Source organism: Peromyscus maniculatus, chromosome 13, assembly GCF_049852395.1.
Source record: "Peromyscus maniculatus bairdii isolate BWxNUB_F1_BW_parent chromosome 13, HU_Pman_BW_mat_3.1, whole genome shotgun sequence".
Lineage (NCBI taxonomy): Eukaryota > Metazoa > Chordata > Mammalia > Rodentia > Cricetidae > Peromyscus > Peromyscus maniculatus.
The window spans coordinates 28,452,034-28,474,489 of record NC_134864.1 but is presented as its reverse complement, the minus strand read 5'-3'; the positions used below and the strand labels follow the sequence as shown (position 1 = coordinate 28,474,489).

At 41.7% G+C, this 22,456-nt stretch overlaps 1 protein-coding gene and 1 long non-coding RNA gene across 5 annotated transcripts in view; one reads left to right on the top strand and one right to left on the bottom strand.

Annotated features, from left to right (window-relative positions):
- Dlgap1 (DLG associated protein 1) overlaps positions 1-22,456 on the bottom strand; it is an 838,155-nt gene that overhangs the window by 319,236 nt on the left and 496,463 nt on the right. The gene's annotated exons all lie outside the window — the stretch shown is intronic.
- On the top strand, positions 854-5,036 carry LOC121822021 (uncharacterized). The gene is made up of 3 exons (XR_006062938.2): positions 854-1,461; positions 4,212-4,496; positions 4,584-5,036. It is a non-coding gene; the product is annotated as an uncharacterized LOC121822021 (long non-coding RNA).

Genomic DNA, 22,456 nt, shown 5'->3' with positions numbered 1-22,456 from the left:
GCTCCTTGCAGCCTGGCTTAATGCTTCATCACTTGTACATCTTCCTGTTAGCAACAAGCCATTACTACAGGCACAAAGAAAGCATTCTGTAAGGGGGGGGGGGATTAAAAAAAACAAACAAGATGAGCAAAAGGAGCCTGTGGCACATTAAATCATTAGGATATGAGTTTGTATCATTCTGTCTGTCATAACTTTCTGTTTGGAATTCTGTAGGAATAATTATAGTACCCAAACATATTAATGTTAATGTTAAATAAATTGTGTATTTACATATTCATGACATTAATGTTAAATACAAGCCCATATATTAATCAGCTGCAGATAGCAAGACGAATAGACCAGAGATGTGGGGGAATTTGCCCATGTATTTCTGTTCTCAGAGAGCCAAGTGTCCTGTCAATAGAGTAAGGAAGAAAGTGTACTGGCTGAGTCTTGTGTCATGTCTTCTGGTTGCCATGGTTTGGATCCTAAATAACTCAGAAGGTCAGTGTGTTGAGGGCTTGGCTGTCGGCCTGCAGTGTCATTGGTAGGGCATGGATACCTTGGTAGGTGGAGCTTCTGGGGAGGAAGTGAGGTCATTGGGAAATACTGTGATCTAGGCTCCTTCCAGCTCTGCTCTTTTTAATTACTGGCTGCTGTGGGATAAATAGGCTTCCTCTGTCATACGTATCTACCATGATGCGCCACTCTACCACAGGTCCAAACCCACAGGGCTAAGTGGGATGGCACCTCACCTCTCCAAGAACATGAGCCTAAACAAATCCTCTTTTACTAAGTTGATTTTCTTGGTTACTTTGCCATGGTGAAGGAGGGCTAACACACTGGTTTAAGGATTTTGGCTAAATGTTCACAATTGAAAGCAGAATGACCAGAGACTGAAAGGCTCTCGGCCGTAAGGGCCTGAAGAGAAGACTCTGGGCCTCAAGATCAACTTAGTCTGCAGGAGATTTAGCTCCTGCAGTTCGTGTAGTGGGAGCTCACACTGAGTTCATGTCTGCGCTCAGGATGTCCCCAAGCTCTGGAAACAGCCTTGTGGCTCCAGCAGGGAACTTTATTTTCTTTTGACTTTAACACAGTGTGCTCTGCAGGACCCGATTGAGGTCATCCTGACAGCTTGCTTAAAACTTAAAAAAAAGAAGAAGCTTCCTACAGTATAAAAATTGTCATTTTAAGCATTGTTCTGGAAAGCCAATTCAAAAATGTCATTTCAGATTTTCAAAAGTGGAAAGATAAATGGCTAGTGAACACACAGGGCAGGCTAAAATGCACGTCCCTGGCCTCATGAAGAAAGACACGGACTTTAGAGAGGTCCAAGCCTGCCTTTTCCAGGGGACACATGGCATTTGCGAGCTCACAACAATGCCGACTGTCTATGTCTATGTCCCCTGAGGCTCCTCACTCATTCTTTTGTTTTCTGTCTGTTGCTGCTCAGGATTGAGCCTGCTGCCTTGAACTTGTCAGGTAAGTCATCCCTCCCATGTCATGGCTTAAGCATTCAAAACTACTGGTGGGAAGTTTTAACCATTGGTCTTTTGAGATTGGGTAGTTTACTAAATTAGGAAGGCAGAGACTCAGCTCATCTATCCAATCCCAAGTACAGTGTAAATACTTAATCATTGATAACGCATGCATGCAGAATTTCCGCCAGTGGTCGGTCCATAGTATGATTCAAGTAGCATCTGTTCAGTGACAATGTGGCCATACAGGGAAGACTGGGGGAGCCATTTCCCAGGCATGAAGGAATCAGCTGTGTCATTGAGGCAGAAGATGGCAGGTGAGCTGTACTCTTGCACTTCTTAGATTTTTTTACTTCTGCCTTGCCATGGATCCTGATGTTCTACCTGCCTGGAAATTAAAGTCTGGGACCTTTTTCTGGCCCAAAGGATGTCTACACAAAAATGGTATGTCTGGAGGGGAGAGGGAGGGAGGGAGGGAGGGAGAGAGAGAGAGAGAGAGAGAGAGAGAGAGAGAGAGAGAGAGAGAGAGAGAGACAGAGAGAGAGAGACAGAGAGAGACAGAGACAGAGAGAGACAGAGACAGAGAGACAGAGACAGAGAGACAGAGAGAGACAGAGAGATGACAGGGAGACCCAAAGACACAGAAAGGAACTCAAGGTTTATGATAGAAGTGGATCAGGAAGAGGCTATAAATAAAATCTTCCACTGAAGAGACGCTACTAACAATGGAAATCCTGGGACAATCTTCCTATGAACCCATGATGATGGTAGCAGTGGATACGGCAGGAAAGGATCTATAGGGGTTAAATATACGTCTTCAGCAAAGCTACAGCACAAGCTAACTTATGAGAAAGCTTTTGTCTATTAACCAGATTTCATGGAGGGCAGTTTTGGTTTTTCAAATATGGACTTAACTTTAAAGACAGAGCTAAGGAAGCAGCTAGGTGGTAGAGTGCTTGCCGAGCATGAGAGACACCTTGGGTATATTCTCCAGTACCGTGCTAAATATATAAATATAAACAAATAAGCTAAAAAGGGGATAGTCGTGGAGGCTTATACTCATGTAATACATTTCAAGACTATGCTGAATTGGTTCTCAACATATAAAGTCACATGAGATGAGGCTCGTCCTCTGAAGCAGATATTTTGTACTAAATGAAATGTGAAATTGGCGAGAGTTGAAGACATGGATTTGTTCTAAAATGTTCAATATTATTTCAACCAGGTATTCAATAATCATTTTAATGTGTGAGCAACATTTTATGGAATATGATAGTACCTGAGGACAGACAGAAAATGGAGAGTCTTTTTATGACCACCAATGATGAATTACACTACACGATATAACTAACGATAATTTATGTAAATTAAACGTACACAGTATGGTATTTACTAAACTTTAAGTGGGCTATTTTAATCACAGTGACAAGAGCCTAAACCTTCCAAGAGGCTAGTGAATTTTATCAGGGCTGACTACAGTAACTCACTTCTCCCTTCTTCCTGCTAGTGAAGGGACATTGAACTTGTAGTCATTTCCTATGTCCGGGGTTCTCAACCTGTGGGTCATGACCCTCACAGGGGTTGCACATCAAATATCCTACATATCAGATATTTACATTACAATTCATAAGAGTAGTAAAATTATAGTTATGAGATAGCAATGAAATAATTTTACAGTTGGGAGAGGTCTTCACAACATGAAGAATGGTATTAAAGGGTCACAGCATTAGGAAGCTTGAGAACCTCTGCTCTATGCCATGGTAAGTAAGGTCATAATAATGGCACTGCACTCTCATTAATGCTTTAAAATGCTAAATCTCTTTTTCTGGTCAAGGTCAAGAGATTATCAGCTTGGCTTTCCCTGTAGAAGATCTTACACTGTCTTTTACCCTCTTTCCATTTTAAAAGGAAAATAGATAAATTTGTGGTTAGAAATTATAGCAACATAGCTGGGCAGTGGTGGCGCACGCCTTTAATCCCAGCACTTGGGAGGCAGAGTCAGGCGGATCTTTGTGAGTTCGAGGCCAGCCTGGCCTACAGAGTGAGATCCAGGACAGACACCAAAACTACACAGAGAAACTCTGTCTTGAACCCCTCCCCCTCAAAAAAAGAAATTACAGCAGCACACTTGGCCACTTCCTGCTGAGACAGATGATATAACATCCTAATGTCATTGACCATGGATAGATAATTGTGGCTGACACCTACCATGGAGATGTTGAGTTCTCTTTTCTCATGCTTCATACCCTCCTTTTTTAGCACACCTCTCTCCATGACTCCTGTTTATTACCCTTCCAATTGATGTTTATAAGTGGCATCCGTGGGCACCACTATCTTCTACCTGTGGTGTGGCCAACAGCATCAATATAAAGCATTAACTGAGCATTGCTCATGTGCAAAATCTAGGGCTTGCTGCTGCTAACACGACCAAATGGTCATTCAGAGAATCCTTCCGGCTGAAGGGGTTATGATCCGCTCAGAAAGACACAAGGCATGAGAAAAGCTAATTCATGACTCTCCTCATTTAATGCATTCTTGGAGAAGGAAGTTGCTAGTGGTTTGAATGAGGTTTCAATTGGCTGTAACAATTTCTGAAAATAGAAAGGAGAAACTGCCTCTTTTGCCTTTCTCACTGAGCAAGGCTGTGGAGTGTGGTCAACATGTCTCCGTGAAGGGTTTCTATGGCTACAGTGATTGCATCTAATTCTTTCCTGTTCACTACGACTTCAAAAATTATTCTTTGTTGTTCTCTAGGTTCAATTTTGCCATCAGATCCTACGTGCTGGTGCTTGGCTTGGAGAATTTGTTGCTCTACTGGTGACCGTGAGATGAGCTTACTGTGACAGGCACATTGTTTTTCACTGAGTCCCTGCACCTGGAGCAGAAGTATTGCTGCACATTCAGATGATGACTGAAGCAAGAATGATTGAGCACTGCAAAGGAAAATCTCTAGGTAGATAATTTATGAGAACCAACGAAACAAACAACCCAACTACACAGTAGAAGATGCTGACGGGGGAAAATGTCCCTCCAAAGCAGGTGATTCCTCATTTCCTTTATTTCATTTTGATTTCTGTGCATGTCTTTATTTAGAGCTGCTTGTTTTGATTTTTCTTCTACACACAGAAGAGTCAACTGAAGGCCTTTCGCCATTTTACTTAGTGAGAGCTGGCAGACATGCAACCACAAACTGTGTCACGAACAACGTGGGAGTCCTGCCTCAGAGAACAGAGAGTGTCATGCTCTGGTGAAGGAAGGCGATGGGAAGAGGCAATCTTTATGAATTCTTTCAGGGTCAAACTTCCATTTTTGGCTTTCTTCCATCTGCCTGTGACTTTCTTATACCAGATTATCACATTGAAATAAGAAGAAATAAAAGGTTCTCACATCAAAAAGAACAACCTAGTCCCTGACTAATGACCACACTTCCCAATGTCCCTTGATGAGCATAGGTGACTAATTCTGACTAATGGAATCTAGTTGCTAATGACATGTGCCATTTCTGGAAAAGATCTCAAAAGCAAAGTTCTCTTTCACCCTTCCTCTGACTGGAACACAGATCTGAGGGCTGGTCCAGCTGTGATCTTATACCATGATACGAATATTACCTATTGAGCATGGGTGGAATACAAAATAAAGGTTCTGGTCCCTGAAGAGTGCCATATCCCCTAGTGTCTTGTTTCCATGAGAGCAAACAGACTTCTGTTTGGTTTGTACCACTGTTCCACTTCCTTGGGAACTTCTGAATGAGATAGAGCATCTGAGGCCCAGTCATGGAGGCCATGAAAGCTATGCCATGATGTAGAACCATACCTTGCAGGTGATAGCATTTCACGTGAAGATTTAAATGAGCTAGTGGCCCAATCATAGGTGTGCTAAAGATTTTTGTGCTTGTTTCTAGAGAATAAATTTAAGGTGGGGGAACAAGAAGGTCCAAGGGAGCAATTATGAGAGAAGAATGAAGGGGAGGAAGGAACACCCTAAGGGAGCATGGTGATGTCCTGGCTAGCAGGGTAGTTCCCCAATTCCTGGTCTCTCAGCCAAATAGGGATGTTCCTACCATAGCCTGAACACATCCTGTACCTTTTCTAGAAAGAACAAAGTACTTCAGGTGGAGGATCTAGCTTTCTCTAGCAAATTTTTTCATCTACTTAAAATAAAACCCGGTTCTATGGGCAGCCTCCAAGCCTGTGAACTAAAGAAACCTCTTTTTAAAATCAGTACCCAGACTAACATATTTCATTATAGTAACAAAGATAAAATTGTATACTTAAAGGCATACAGACAGGAGTGGAGCACCGTTGAGTACACACTATGTGAAATACTCCAATTATGTTATTCAAAGCACAATGCTGAGCCATTTTATACATGCAGAATGTACTTTGGCTTTTCATTAACATTAATTGCTATCCTAATCACCTGCGGTTTGATTTTGTGAATGCTTCTTTGAATCAGGGGCATTTCTCTCTCAAAAAGGTTTGATATTGGACAAAAGAACAAAACAAATAGCCGCAACCATCTCCAATTTAGTCACAGTGGGTACCAAATCACAGTCGCCTCACCAAGCTTGCAAAAGGCAGTTTTGCAACAGCTTTTGAGAATCAAATGGTGGTGACAAGTCCTTGAGAAAGGCTGGCAGGCCACTGTTAATATTGCTACAGCCTTGCTGCTGTTTGGGAAAAACATCACAGAGCTTAGCAGAAGATTTTTATGTGGAGACGACTAAGGTCGAAAACTGTAATATGCCACACGCATTTGGGATAGACAGAGGTAATGATGGCTGTTTTTACTCTGAGGAAACCAGGGGGCATACTCTTTGTGGGACTGTTTTCACTGGCTTTCCAGGCTTGATTGTCTCAGCTAAGCCTTATAGATGGATGCGCTGGGAGTGAGACAAGAGAGTGTGATCACCTTGATCTGCAATGGTCAACAAATGCTCTTTTCAGAGGTACTATACAGAAGGGAATGTCTTATCTTTTGGGGTACAGCTGCTTCAGAACATTGACAGGGAAGACTAAAAACCATCAGCATCTACAGAAAAAGTGGAGAAACACTTGCAAGCGACTGCCTCATCAAGAACAAACAGAGAACAATGACAGATTAGAGCTGTTCAACGGGATACAAGCCAGCTGCGATGGAAGACGGGAAAATTGGAGACAATGACAGTTAAAAGCAACGCAACAATGCAACTCGGAAAATAGCCTCTGATAAAAATGGAGTTATTTTTGTCTGCATTTCTCATAACTAGCTAAAGAGTCTGGTGAGCCTGTGCTGGCATATTCGAGACAAGCAACTTCACATTAGAACACACACACACACACACACACACACACACACACACACACACACACACACACACACACACCCTCTGAATCATGTTTTCTTTTACTATCTCCTCTTTTAAATGCATCTGCTTGTCTTACCAAGTTTGTTCTACTTTTCTGAGTTCTGAGGCCTCAAAGTGCCTGCAAGTGAGGCCCTTTTGTGATAGTCATTCAGTCGGCAGCTGCACTTGGGAATTTTTCTCTCCGCCCCCAGCATCTGCTGAGGACACCCTGACTGGGTCTGTTGAGGCAATCACCATGTTTCCCGAGCTGACTGGGCAGTTTGAAAACCAAACTCAGGGACATTTGTGCTTAATCGAGGGAGCCAGCTGTTTCCTCTAGAGAATCAAGTGGAAACATTCCCAGTCAGTGGACCTTTGTGAGCTTGGGCAAGGTCAAGGAAAGGAACATCTATGTGGGCACCATAGGATGGAAGAGTTATCTGCTATTTAAGCTATGGGACAGTGAGGCCACTGAGTCTGCAGAAGGAGAGAGTATAAAGAGAGGAATCAGTCTAGAATCTATGTAGCCCTGGGGATAAATAATAGGAAAAATGTCTCCCAAATCTCTTTGGTCTAGGCAGTCAGTTCTCTGCCCAGTGTAGCTGAGATCTTGTAGCCATTTGTGGCAGAAACATGGTAGCCCAGAAAAGCTCATATATGCACATAAAGGGAAGCCCTCTTCAAAGTTTGGGTAACTGCAAGAATACCAGGGCCACAGTCATTAGTCTGCGTTCAAGTGGGCACAATGTGAGTCCTCAGCATCAGCTCCCTTGGGATTGGCTAAGGTGTCTTCACACAAACCCATTTATTGAGTGTGATACATTATGGACTGTCATTCAGGTTTTATATCCACTCTCAGAAAATGCTCATTGGTGGCCCCCCTCCATGACAAGGAGATGGCAAGATGCTATGGAGATGACAAGATCAGTCATTCTCAGCATCTTCTCACTTTCTTCTGGTGAGTTTGGCTTCCCTGGCTTCTACAATAGTTAATGTTAGTGCGGATCAGACTTCTGACTCCTGAAACTCCATTCCTTCCATTTCCATCATCGGGGAATGCTGTGGATATTACTCTATGTAAATAAAACACTGATGGCCAGTGACCAGACAGGAAGTATAGGCGGGACAAAGAGAGAGGAGAATTGGGGAAACAGGAAGAAGGAGGGAGAGACACTGCAGCCACCGCCAGGAGAAGCAGCATGTGAAGACGCCGGGAAACAACCAGCCACGTGGCAAGGTATAGATTTATAGAAATGGGTTAATTTAAGATAAAAGAACAGTTAGCAAGAAGCCTGCCACGGCCATACAGTTTATAAGTGATATAAGCGTCTGAGTGATTATTTTTTAAGTGGATTGTGGGACTGCGGGGCTTGGGGAACCTGGAGAGAAGCTCTCCAGCAACAAATGGCGCCCAACGGCTCGAGTTTCCACCTTAAACCTGAGAATATTTAATAACCAATTCTAAACACAGCCAAAACCAGGTTCCTGCTTCTTGTCTCATATGAGCAGCTAGACGCCACAAAACGCAGGTTTGAACACTGGCGGGTTCCTGGCGTGTGCGTTTGACCGGCAGTATGGCGGGAATGAGGGGTCTGCCAGAGGCACATTACGCTGTGTAGTAGATTTAGTCTTTACTAGTATTTTTTAAAAAAAGGTTTCTGGGCTACATGCTGCTTTGATAAAAGCTTAGACCCACTATTTCTGAGACTTGATGACTCCCAGAGCTGGCGGAAAACGTACCACTGCCATGTTGGGAAGCTGAAGTGGGCGGAGCCAGCAGTCACAGTGCTGTTTCAGGCTTAGAAGGATGCAGTTTAAAGAAATAGGCTCACAAAAAGACTGATTCAGATAACATCGTTTACAATGTGTGTAAAATATACGTAGGCTTAAAAGAGACAAAAAAATTAATGTAAAAAGCCATGTAAAGATGAATATTACACAGACAATCTGGATTGTGTTGTCTTTGGGATTTTTAACTACAAAAAAACATTTGATCAAAAAAGATGTTGAATTAAACCAATATGTATATTTTAAAGATAACTTGACTTCAAAATTTAGATTTAAGGATATGTTACTTTGGAAAAGAGGTTTTGCTTTTGTTTCCACAGAAAGCCAGAGACTGTGGATTTGTTCCAGATTAAGATACATCAGGTTTCACCAGCCAAGACCCCCTGAAAGGTCTCCAATGACACCATGGCCCAGATGATCCAACATCCAGAGCGGTTTCAAGGCAACTGGTTCACACAATACAGCCTCAAGGACTACCCCATAGGCTTAAAATTTTCTTTGCTTCCCCATAAGATACAGCGCCCCCCTCCAGCAGGAAGTAGTAAGAGATGCTACGCCCAAATTCCCAAATATACCAAGCTGGCTTTAGAGGTGGAATTGGCTCACTCCCCCTCTAAACCCAGACATATTGCTTTAAAAAAAAAATGGTTAAGAGGTTCTTGTGTCCCAAATCAGAAGAGCCCTCTGATGTGGGACAGAGAAAAAACAATATTTTTATTTAAAATAGGTTGATTATAAATGTGATCTCTTTCTAAAAAAGAAAAGGGGATATGATATAGATATATAGGAGGATATAGAGATGATAAGATAAAAGGATAGATTAATCAACCTACTTTTAAAGAACAACTTGTTTAAAATGTTTTACATTGGTATAGATTTTAGTTTATGCTTAAAATGTTTTACATTGGTATAAATTTTAGTTTATTGATACAAGCTTGAGGTTAATTTTGTTGTACTGTATATATATATTTCTATTCTTGTTTGAGGTATTATGTTTATGTAACTCATTTAAAATTGTAATGGATAATTAAAAATAGGTTAATAATTAGTCATTTATGATAATCATATTTGTAACCATGTTAGTTAAGTCTTCTAGGTATACATAGATATATTTCAGATAGATAGGTAATCTTCAAACACTTCATAGACCTAGAGAATATGGCATTTAAATAACTTAGAATTCTGTTGACGTGAGACACAATTGCTCCTGGCTGCACCAATTGATCCCGAGAGAATGTTGGGCTTCTAAGACATTTCCATTTGGAAGTTTGTCTTTTGGGCACAAAATGGCCTACTGGACAAAGAACTGCCCTTGCCTTGATGGCTGACAGTACAAATGCAATGCTGTCCTTTCTGGACAAGCGGGACACAAGGAAAGTGACCACTGTACTCTGCCAAGACAGGGTAAGATGGTCTTTCAGAAATCCTGCTTCTGAAAGTGGTCTGTCAGATACTCTAGGCCTGTAGCCAATTCGAATGCACCAACAATGCTGAGAAACATTAGGTGACTGTCCAGGCTGCCAGCTGTCTTGGTCTACTCTTGCAAGATTCCCGAAAGTTGCTTGTATCCATCTACCATTTCTCAGGTACCATTATGTTCCTTCTCAGGTCTTTGATGTGGTTAAAGACTAGATAGTTATGATTTCCTCGGTTATGATAAAAGATAAGTTAGATATAAAACCTTAAACTCACAAATATAAGATAGATAGGACATCTTCTTTAATATTGTAACTGTAATTCTTGCTTGATAATTGTTTTGTTATGTGTGGTTTTGCTATGTTAGAGTTAAAACCTTCCTTTTTAAAAAAAGAAGAGAAGGGGAAGTGCTGTGGATATTACTCTATGTAAATAAAACACTGATGGCCAGTGACCAGACAGGAAGTATAGGCGGGACAAAGAGAGAGGAGAATTGGGGAAACAGGAAGAAGGAGGGAGAGACACTGCAGCCACCGCCAGGAGAAGCAGCATGTGAAGACGCCGGGAAACAACCAGCCACGTGGCAAGGTATAGATTTATAGAAATGGGTTAAGATAAAAGAACAGTTAGCAAGAAGCCTGCCACGGCCATACAGTTTATAAGTGATATAAGCGTCTGAGTGATTATTTTATAAGTGGATTGTGGGACTGCGGGGCTTGGGGAACCTGGAGAGAAGCTCTCCAGCAACAGGGGAATTCTCAAAGTGCTCTACTTTTAACCTTTGTTTGTCAAACAACTAAGCTTCTTTTTCACTTTTTTTTAAACCTTGGTACCAATGTTTCTTCTCTTGAGGATTCGTATACCCAACCTTAAATTTTCAACAAACAAATTCATCTCCACTAAACATTCTAGAAACATGTTTGTAGGTAGAGAAGGATGTTGTTTCTGGATTAAAGTCCTAGGATCGAAGTTCTGACAGACAGAAGTGGCCAGCGAGGCTTCAGTCCATATGTCCTTTCAGATTTCTGGCATGGAACCACATCAAACACACATAACTCAAATTATGTATTAAGAAATTACTATTTGCATAGTGTGAAAGGAATTGAGGTTCGTAACATCGCATTTTCAACATCCCCTCTTCCATTTTTTCCTCATATTCCTTTACTCTTGTTCTTCCTGTCTCTGCCAGCTCTCACTGTAGCTTCTTCTATTTCCTCATCTCTTTCCTCTTCTCTAGCCTCACAGCCCAGGAGACACAGCAGGTCACACATCCTGTCCTCTCTTCTGCTCTATGATTTACTTTCCTGATTCTGGAGAAGAGAAGCCAAAGGCCACGTCCTCATCTTTCTTGTACTTCCACACAGGCTGCCAAATGTCCCTGTGGGTAGAACTAGTACCAAATCTCAACTCTAGTCTCAAAGCGAATTACAAATACTATCTGAATTATTCTGTTACAGATATTCTAAATCCTTGAACCCAAATCAATCATTCCTCATTTGTGAGGTCTTGGCTGGAAAAAGAACCAATAAAAGCTAACTGAGTAAAAAGGATTGGGGTTTGTGCCTCAGGTAATCATCTACCAAGAGAACATTTTGAGCTATATATCAGCACATTCCACAGTAAATGTATGATATCATATCATAGCTAACTATTAAATAATCCTATATGGTAGGAACTCTAACACTCCATACTTACCCAAGGAGGATGTATTCTAAGACCCCGGATAGATGCCTGGAATCTTTGACAGTATTGAACCCTGGATAGGCTGTGGTTTGTCCTATACACACTTGTATAACACACCTGTATAAGTTTAACTTAGAAATTGGGAACAATATAAAACTAACAACCATAAAGTACTATAGTTATTAGTAACTTCAGCATATGTTTCTTTTTCCTTTCATTATTACATCATTAACGTTCATCATTTCACTTAAAGAAAAATCCTTCTCTTTGGCAAATCAAGATTGCTAGCATTTCTACTCTTTCTCTTTAGGGAATTATTAAAACATATAAAATAAAGATTATGGTTACTAGGATAACTCAAGACCCAATCTGATATCTGAGACAGCTACTAAGTGACTAGCAGTCAGGTAGTGCATACAACGTGGATACACTGCATAGAAGGATGACTCACACACCAGGTAGGATGAAGCAGGCAAGAAATTTCAGTGTATCATTCAGGAAAGCAAATGGCATTTAAAACTCATGAATTGTTTATTTCTGAGAACTCTACTCACTATTTCAGGCAGCTGACTATGGAGTAACTGAAATTGTGAAAAGTTAAATTCTGTGTAAGGGGTGGTTATTGTACTCTTTGGATAAAGAAATAAACTTTCAAAAATTAAATGACTTAACCCCAAATCATGAATTAGTAAATTTTGAATGCAGAATGCTTTCAACTAGTGTGTTATAATAACTATTCTTATCATCTTTAGCACACACTCACACAGACACAGACACACACCAGAGACACAGATACACACTCACAGACACAGAGACACACACAAACACACACACACAGACACACATATAGACAGACACATTAAGAGACACAGATACACACTCACAGACACAGAGACAGACACACAAACACACACAGATACACACAGAGACACACACAGACACAAACACACAGAGATACACAAATACTCACAGATACACATTCAGACACAGACACACAGTGACACAGAGACACACAAATACAGACATACATACAGGCACAGACACACAGAGACACAGATGCACATTCACACAGACACAGAGATACAGAAAAGGAGACACACACAGACACAGACACAGACACACTCAGACACAGAGACACAGATACACACAGATAAACAGACACACACATAGTCTTTGGTAATGCCAACAGCAGACTTATAGTATATTATTCATTATTTGATTATCTCATTCTTAAGCTTTCAATTCTTCCCCTATACCCACAGGGTATAATGACAATCTTTCAATATGGCCCACAGTAGGCAGCTCCATGATCTGTAACCTGCCCTCCAGACAGTCTTATCTCCTGTCCACCCAGCCCTTCTTATGCTCTGGCAATGTTGCACTCCCTGCCACCCTCCCCAGATGCCACGCTGTGCTCTGCTCTGCATGCTTCAGCAAGACTCACGTCCATTCATCAAGAAAATTCTCATTCCTTCCTCCAAGCAGGTACAAACATAGCCTCCCCCTGAAGCATTACTTGGCTGAAGGAAACATGGAAATGATAGGCCTTATCTAATTTATCATTTAGTTGAAAAAAATAAATCACGTAGATGTGACAATCACGGGATAATACAAGTCAGAATCTAATCAAGCAATGAATTGTGTGGTATGTGCTGCACATGTAATGTGGCAAGTCAAAAGCCGCATTTGGAAGAAAGAAGTCTGGGAGATGCAAAAGTTAAGGAGTACTGAGACATCTTCATCTAGAAAAGTCAGAGCAGCACACGCTTCCGAGACGAGATTCTCCGGGCAGCGTGGATGCTTCTGTGTATTTTTAAATCTCATTGCTTCGCCTTTTGTGTGGCTTTGTTGTTTTTCTTTTAGGGACAAGCTCTCATTATGCAGCCATAGCTCTGACTGGTTGGAACTTGCTGTGTAGACCAGACTGACTTCAAATCTGTGGTGATCCTCCTGCCCCTGCTTCCTCCTGCTGGGACTACAGGCATGTACCACAGTGCTTGGTTTCTCTGAAGATTTCAGGTTTTCCATTTCTACCTTTGACAAGGTCTTTGATAGTTCTGCAAATGCACTGGCCAGAGGCTCTGAGACCTACAAACCCAATGTCATTTAGTCCTTTTGCTAGGTTCCTTTTAAGGAACTGATTTTTGGATGTTTAGCTACTGCTCTCCATTAAGGGCCTTACCCAAAACAGTTACACTTACCACATTTTTTTGGGGGGATATCATGCACCCCAACAAAGAATGCCTTGAATGAGGTACACGGAGGGAATCCCATTCAGGTTTTTAGCATTAGCAGACCTGTGTTCTCAGCACCTGCCTTTCAGCTTGGAGATACAGTGCTCCCGTGAGACAAGGGTGTTTCTAGATCAACCACAGTGGGTTCCCTCAGCTTCAACACCATGAAGGTTATTGGGAAAGTTACGAAAATACAACAGTGGTTCTATTACTTTTCTACTTTTAGTCTAGCTGCATTATATTTCCTTAAGCTCTTCTCCTTACTCTATTTGATAATACATACAATCTTATAAGCCATGCAACCCTTCATGGAAATGCACTACACTGGAGCAGCATATCCATGTCTAGGTAGCTCTGAGTTCTTTAACACTAATCTATGTCTTCCCGACTCGGGACACCACATGTTGAATGTAACAGAGGTTGTCAAACAAGAGTGTGCATCAGAACCTGATAGAAGACCTGTTAAGACCCAGCTTGCTGGACCTACTCACACAGTTTATGGGATGGTTCCCAAGAATGAACAAACTCTATGGCAAGGTTTGTACTGGTCCCATAATGACAATGATTGGGGCTGGAAAATGTAACAGTTTGGGTTGGTGAAGCATTTGTTGAATGCAATACGCAGAACATGTGCCTTCTATGTTTTCTTATTGGATACTATTTCCCCTTTCATCAAGTTCTAGGAATAGCTGCTATCAATTATTTCCCTGCATGCACCTCTCTCTCTGCAGAACATGCAGGCATGGGGTCAGGTGCTCACCAGTACTCCTTTACAGTTCTATGGGTAAGCACCCCCCCTCAATATTGCACACACTTAGCAAGCATTAGCCAAACACATAATTAGGAGTCTCTTGCATGTGAAACATGTTTTACTTATAAATTGTGCTCTAATTTATAAAAGAAAGAAGCAGCATCATTCTAGAAACAGTGTATTTGCTGTGCAGGTGCCACACTAAGCTGAGATATGGTGCTAATTGCTGAGTATTGAGCAACAGCTAATGAAGATGGCTAGCACCTACTTTGCTCTCTCATCCATCTACCGTTCCACCCCCACCCCCCCAAGCTTCAGCTGCCTGGAAGAAGCTCATTCATCCTTCCTTAGCTTCCTCAGCAGTGAGTCTCTCCAGTTACAATAGCAATAATTGAGGAAACCATTACAGAAATTTTTCAATGGCAATAACGAGGAAACCATTGCAGAAAATTTTCTGTACATCTCTGAAGACAGGGAACTTTTGGTTCAAACCTGGCTTCCAGCTCAGTTCTAGAGGATCCAATGCCACTTCCGACCTCCACAGGCTCCTATGTGCACATGGTGCAGGTATATGCAACTCAGGCATGCACATATAAAATACATACATATATTTATATATTTAAAAAGGGCTCTGTTATCTTTCTCTACACGAGTGTCAAGATGAATATCCATCTAAGTAGGTGTATACGCTTCATTTCCAGGCCACATAAATGGTTAGCCTGCAATTTCAGCAGGGATCTAAGCATGAATTACTTGTGATGTGATCAAGTTGAGCACTGAGCATGTAAGTCGGCTAAGAAGCAGCTTCCAAGGGCAATGGCAATGTGAATGGCTGTTGCTAGAGCAAAGCAGTGCTTTTCTGTGTTGAGGAAACCTTTGCCTGCTGAGGAAGTGAACCAAATGATCCGAAGTCTGAGCTGCTCTTAGCCTACCTCTTACTGCCGGTGTGCTGGGTTGAGGCCTGATTGGATTTTACAAAATGTCTTTTCCACTGCCTCAAGCTTTACTCAGCTTCATTTCAGTGTCAGGTATATTTAACTTGGGAAGGAGACTGCTTCTCTGTGCTGCTGCTCACCTTTAGGGACATCCAACCTTCTAACTTGAAAGAGTAATGTTGCTGAGATCCTTGACCATCATCTCTTTTAATTTTCTTTATTTATTTATTGGTTTATGTATATGTTATGGCTTGTTTTGTTTGTGGAGGACAACTCAAAGGAATGAGTCTTCTCCTTGTACTATGTGAGACCTGAGAATTGAACTCAGGTCATCAGGCATGGACTTTATCTTGCTGAGCCATTTCAGTGGCCCCATCACCATTTTAAACATGGTCAGCTTCCTACATCTTTCCAATGAGGGCAATTGCTTTGGAATTATTTAATGTTAGCTTTCCCTCAAGATTTACTTTTGTTCTGAACTTGAGAATTTCTCTGGGTCACTACATGCATGCAAAACCAAAACTAAAGCCAACTAATAAAGCAAATCCCAACAAAGAAGTCGTAGAAAAAAAGAGTTTTAGGTATGAAAATGAACTCTGCCAAAAGTGGATAGAAAGTCAGGAGCAAACAGTGACAGTGAGAGACTATATCTTGGAGTCATTAGAGCATTGCTCTGAAGACACCTACTTCTGTTGTAAAGTTCATCAGAGACCTGAAGTCTACCTAGCAACACAGCTTGTCTTTCCCATCGAGGTAACTCATCATAACGTTTTATCAATACCTGAGATTGTTGGTTTTCTCATCAGATTCCATGCAGCTCTTCTCAGGAATTTCTTTGCTATTTCTCTTGTTTGTACTGATTCCGGTACTTTTATAAACCAGGATTCTGGAAATAACATTCTAGCATTTTTAAGCATTATGTTAGTGGAGAACAGTTATTTGTTGCGTTGCTCTGTCTCTCTTCTAAAGGAGAATCCCTTGGCTGCTTGCCCAATGCTAGTTACAGAGTGAGTGTTCAACTAACACTGAGTGACCCACAAGCCTGTTGGCTCACTTTCAGGTCCCACAAATGAATTAGACTGGATTCTCCATTTATGAGAGGGAGATTATGTCTTTGTGGCATAGGAGGCTCCATACATGACTAGACTAGCCAGAAGTCAAAGGAATTCAGTCTCAGGAATTCAGTCTCAGGAATTCAGTCTCAGCTATCTTCTAACATGGCACAGGTCCTGCCTCGGGATACCCTTTTCATGTGGGAGCTGGCAGCAACATAAAGGGCCAAGGAGAAAGTCATGCAGAAATGATACAAATGTTCCCATGGTGCCTTCCTTGTTTCTCCTCCTGGACAATCTTTCTAATCCCTTAATTGTAGGCTGCTCCATCTCTGTAAAAAATTGTGTCTATTTCAATCACTATCATCGTCGTCACCACCACCACCACCACCACCACCACCACCACCACCACCACCACCACCACCATCAACTAGATACCTTGTATGGTCAAGCCTCATCCCAACAGGCCCTTACTGATCCATTATCTCCATGGTTACAATCACTATATGACTTAGTTTTCTTTAGCATACCCCCTCTGCCCCTCCTTTATGATGTTGTGGACAGTATTCATTTCCTCTATATGGGAAATGCTCTTATCTGCCTAGATAATGCTTATTCATTCTCCGAAACTGTCGCCACCGACCACACTGAGTTCTGAGCATTCCCAATGAGGTTTGGGCATGTTTCCAATTGTCAGCTGCCTGCTTTCTTGTCATCGTTCTTCTCACTGCGAGTCAGGTTACAGTTAGGGTTGTACTTGCTACTTCACGCCCAGTTCTCTGTTTATCAACAATGAACTTTATAATCTGCTAAAATCATAAAAATGGAACCGTGATGAAAAGCTTGAGTTGGTCAGATAGGATTAGTGGCTGTGGGACACATGGACTCTTCTAAGAGGTGTGCAGCTGACAGGAAAAAGGATCTGGCCTCTGGCCCACAGCCTTCCAGGTCCCACACATGGCAATATTTTACCACCTACACCATTACTTTATTGTAGGTAGCATTTATGCTCAGCCTAGAAACACTGCCCTTTGCTTGATTTTCTTAGAAACTAAAGATGGGCTTTGAGGATTTGGCAATAGGAAGGAAGAACCAAGGGGTGGGAATTAAGGTAACACCCAGAAGTGAGATTTAACTTCTAAACAATAGCGAACGGAGGCAGTAGTCTAATAAGAATGCCTCAACCTCTCAGGTGGCCAGCAGAACCCTAAGTCACTCATAGCACAGTGACTTTCTCTAGCTACTCTGTCATATCCGTTGCTGTGCTTGCTTATCTTCCTGCTCAGGCTGTTAGTGGAGTGAACGCAGCTACTCTTGCAGTTTCAGTTCCCTGAACTAAAGCTGTCCTAGAGCAAAGACTTTGCGCATCAGCAACTGCATGAAGTGAGCATGCTGTCTCCACTGCAGTGAGAAGGCTGTCTCCACTGCAATAAAGCTGACTCCACTGCAGTGAGCATGCTGTCTCCACTGCAGTGAGCATGCTGTCTCTGCTGCAGTGAGAAGGCTATCTCCACTGCAGTGAGCATGCTGTCTCCACTGCAGTGAGAAGGCTGTCTCCACTGCAGTGAGCATGCTGTCTCCACTGCAATAAGGCTGACTCCACTGCAGTGAGAAGGCTGTCTCCACTGCAATGAGAAGGTTGTCTCCACTGCAGTGAGCAGGCTGTCTCCACTGCAATAAGGCTGACTCCACTGCAGTGAGCAGGCTGTCTCCACTACAATGAGAAGACTAGCTCCACTGCAGATCTTTCTCAGTCCAACTAGTTCAGTTAAAGTAGAAAAATTGCTGTTCATAGACGATCTGTTTTGAATACCCTTTTAAGTAGATGCACTGCCTTTTAGAAGTAAATAACATTTCTTGATCCCTTGTTCTTATTTTTATGGTTAGCCTTTATCTCAAATGGCAAGGCTAATGGAAGCAATTTTTATTCAATTTCCTTGTAAACAATAAGATCCACAGTAGATGACGTTTGTTCTACTGCACCTAGATTCTGACTTTCATTTCTGCCTCCCCCTTCCATTCAACTTCCTCATGTACTAGTATCACCTACTTGTAAACATGCCGGGGTGCCCTCCTACTTGGCAATAAAGAGTTGCCTCTGGATATTCCAAAAGCTGGCTCAAGGCTATTACAACAAATGTATCATCTCAAGCTCCCCTGCAGACACCACATGGACAGCAGTGGTTCCTGGGCTATCATTGGTCCCTGGTCCCAAGTTCTTTCCCCTGTAAGTGGAAAAGCAGAATCCTCCTCGATGTTGAAAGCCCATCCAGGTCCTCCTGTCCCCATAATGCCTTTCTAGCTCATTTTATAACAAGATGTCGTCTGTGCTTTAAGCCCTGGTAGCATTTTGCCTGTGAGGGAACATCTGTGTGTATCTTACATTTAGCAAAACCCTTCAACATTTCCTTAGGTACTCGATTCTTCTTTTGGAATGTAGACTCTAGGAAGCTGAGACTCAATTTTCATACCACATGCTACTTTTATTGACCAAGCACCTTGACGATTGGACTAGTAGGTGAGTGGAGATGACCTGTAGTGTCATCTCAATTTTACTCCATCTAAACTATAGGGATTTAGGCTAGATCATAGGTAATTTTTAATAACTAATTTTAAATATTATTACATTTATCTGTGAAAAAGAAATATTTTCCCATGGTCAGAGTGGGTCAATTATATTCACATTCTTAGTGGGCACTCAGTTTTGTTGGGTTTGTGCCTTGTGTGCCTTCAGCTGAGGTGACATTGATGTACATACTGAACATTTACAAAGAGATTGCATTCAAACTGCTCTGTATGCCTACATCTAAACAAACACATCACAAATGTGAATAATGAGAGAGAGGTAACTCTTGAGCTCTTCAATGAGAAAGTTATACATTATGTTTTCAGATAACTAAACATTTAAGGAAAGCATCTCTGCAGGGTCCTTCATTTATCTTTTATGAATAGCTTACCAGTTGGATAAATCAGTTTAGGGGAATTGTCAGCATGTGTCTAAACATTTAAAGATATCCAGGGCCCACATGACAGGTATGTTTTCAACTCCACTTTCTGTGTGTTTTCCTTTCTTAACTTCCTTTACTATTTGAGCTAGACTGGATGGCAAGGCTTACCAGAAAGTTGCCATAGAGGGGCTTGTGGGGTCTCTGATCAAAGCTCCCAGACACATGAGTGAGAGGCAACCAGACATTCACTCAGGAGGGAGCTGGTGTCTGCAGCACTGAGAAGCATGGGAGAGATTGCTGGGCTTTCTCACTAGGAAAGTGAGATGTAAGAGTTTCTATTGGGAATCTCAAATTTGTATTTGCATTTGGATATTTGATTCTATGCCCTGTGATGCCATTCTATCCCCCACTGAATCCTATTTCACTAAAAAAAAATAATGCTGGACATGAACACTAAATTATTTCTTGACCTCAGTTTGAAAACACTATAAATAGCAACTGATGCTACTAGAAAACTCATGTATTACTCGGTCTACACCTACGGTCCAAACCTGGTTTGGAAGTAGAGTTGCTCACAAAAGACAGGTCTGAGGAGTATTCCAGTTCCCTTGCTTGAATTCTTGAGCTTGGAGAGATGGAAACCGAGAAAACTTTCACTTTTGGTATGAGTCAAAATTGTCCTTGGTGAGGGCCTGAGGATGACCTGGGGGAATGAATGACCTCAGAGACTCTCAGTTCTTGGGTAGGACACGAGGAAGGTGATGATTCCTGAGCAGGTGCAGAAGTGCTGGAAGCATCTGAGGGAAGTAAGAGCTGGGTGGGGGAACACATGTGTACCCCTTTATCTGAGACCAAAGGCTGCAGTAAGGACCATAGGCATCTTCAACAAATAGAGATTCAGGGGACCTGCAGGCTGGCCTCCCTGCCTCTCAGTAGATGTCAATGACAAGGGGAAATGGGAGCAAGCTCCTGTTCCTAAGTCCAGGAGCACAGGCTGTGAAGACAATCTGTATCAGACATGCTGAGATCACTCGCCTCCCAGAACGACAGAGGACATTCAGTATGACCAAACACTTATCTAAACGACAGAACCTGATAGAGACCTGTGACCCTGTGGACAGACGCAGTATTATGAGTTTACTGGTTTAACTGGAATTGCAGTCTTCAAGTGCTACATGTGCTTTTAGTTGTAGAAGATATGAAGCGACTACATTCTATGACCTGTCCCTGTGGATTTTAAACCATCTCTACCTGCACTGAAAGGGTTTGTTGGTGTCTGAAAGCAACAAGCAGTTCCTGCTGTTATTTTTAATGCACACCCAGTGCCAATGTTCCAGGCATTGTACTGACTGAACGCAGAAGCAGACAATTCTCTGTTCGCTTGGCTCACAGGCAAAGGGACAGGAACAGAGTATGCAGAGACAGTGTGGTGAGGGAGAGGGGCATAGTGACAGTGAAGAATGCGACATATTTAGGAAAGATAAGCGATCTCATTATGCATTATTTAGAGGCAATTGTTATATGGGAATTGAAAACTATGTCTATTCATTATTGACTCAACACCTTGAAAACAGTGCACAGCTAGAGAAGTTTTGTCTCAGCTCTGGTGAGCTGGGACTGAGATTCTCACCAGTTATCTTGAAAAATTACAAATTCCTGACTCCCACTCCTGAAAACTTGAGTTTTGCTTGGCTGTTTCTATCATCAAAATGTCTCTGTGATGTCTGATGTATGACTCAGGTCAGCAGTCACTTCTACAGAAAGTCATATGTTTTTATTTATTCTACTCCTTTCTTTTATTTTTTGGATTATAATATAATTACATTATTTCCCATTCTCTTTCCTCCTTCCAAACTCTCTCACATATTTCCTCCTTTCTCTCTTTCAATCCATGGACTCTTTTCTCATTAACCGTTACATGTGTAGACATACATATTCTTAACATAAAATCAACCTGCTCAGTCAGTGTAATGTTACTTGTATGTATATTTCCAGGGCTGACCATTGGTATTGAGTAACCAATTAGTGAGCTCTTCCCTGGGGAAGACTGTTTCTCCCACTCTCAGCGTTCCTTAGCTGCCTGTAGTTCTTTGTGTAGGGCTGAGGCCCTGTGAGTCTTCCTGTCCACTCTAGCATGTCTATTGCTATCATTGTTTAACTCATATTTCAGCAGTCATATTTTTTAAAAGATTATATGTATTTTTGTTTGCCCTCTTATGAGGTGATAAATGAAGTATTTTGATATGTCCTCTAACACTTTTTTTCCTAATCAGGAAAACATCCTTAAATGTATGATCTGTATTTACCATCCAATTTTGAATTAAGCAGAACATTATTATTATATGAAAAGTCATAAACTTACAAAAGTATATGTGAAACATCAAGATAGGGGAGGCATTCCCTACATCTTGAGTAATAAATGCCACCTGAGAGCAAAGACCTGTATGTTTCAGCTGAAAAACTAGCTCATAGTAGCAGGAAGCCTTGTCAGCTTTGTTCTTCACAGTGCTGGCAACAAGGTAGTTTATGTGGAGGGAACTGTAGCTGAGTTGCAGAAATTGGTACAGACAAAGCACATGGTTCAGTATGCAGAGGCAACACTGGTGAGCACAACCAGGAGACAAGTTTTGTTCAGATTGGAAGATCTAAGACATGGTGGTGATCATCTAATTATTACCTGGGAGTGTTCACTGCCATGTCAGCCTTTTGCCATAAGAGGCAAAGAGCAATAAAGTAGTTTCTGTACTAAGCAATCAGAACCAGTTGTTGATCTTTCCATGTGAGATTTTCTAATCATAGGCAAATAAGCCCTGTCATATATTAAAACCAGTATCATATTGGCAGATTTTTATCCCCTAAATTCTTG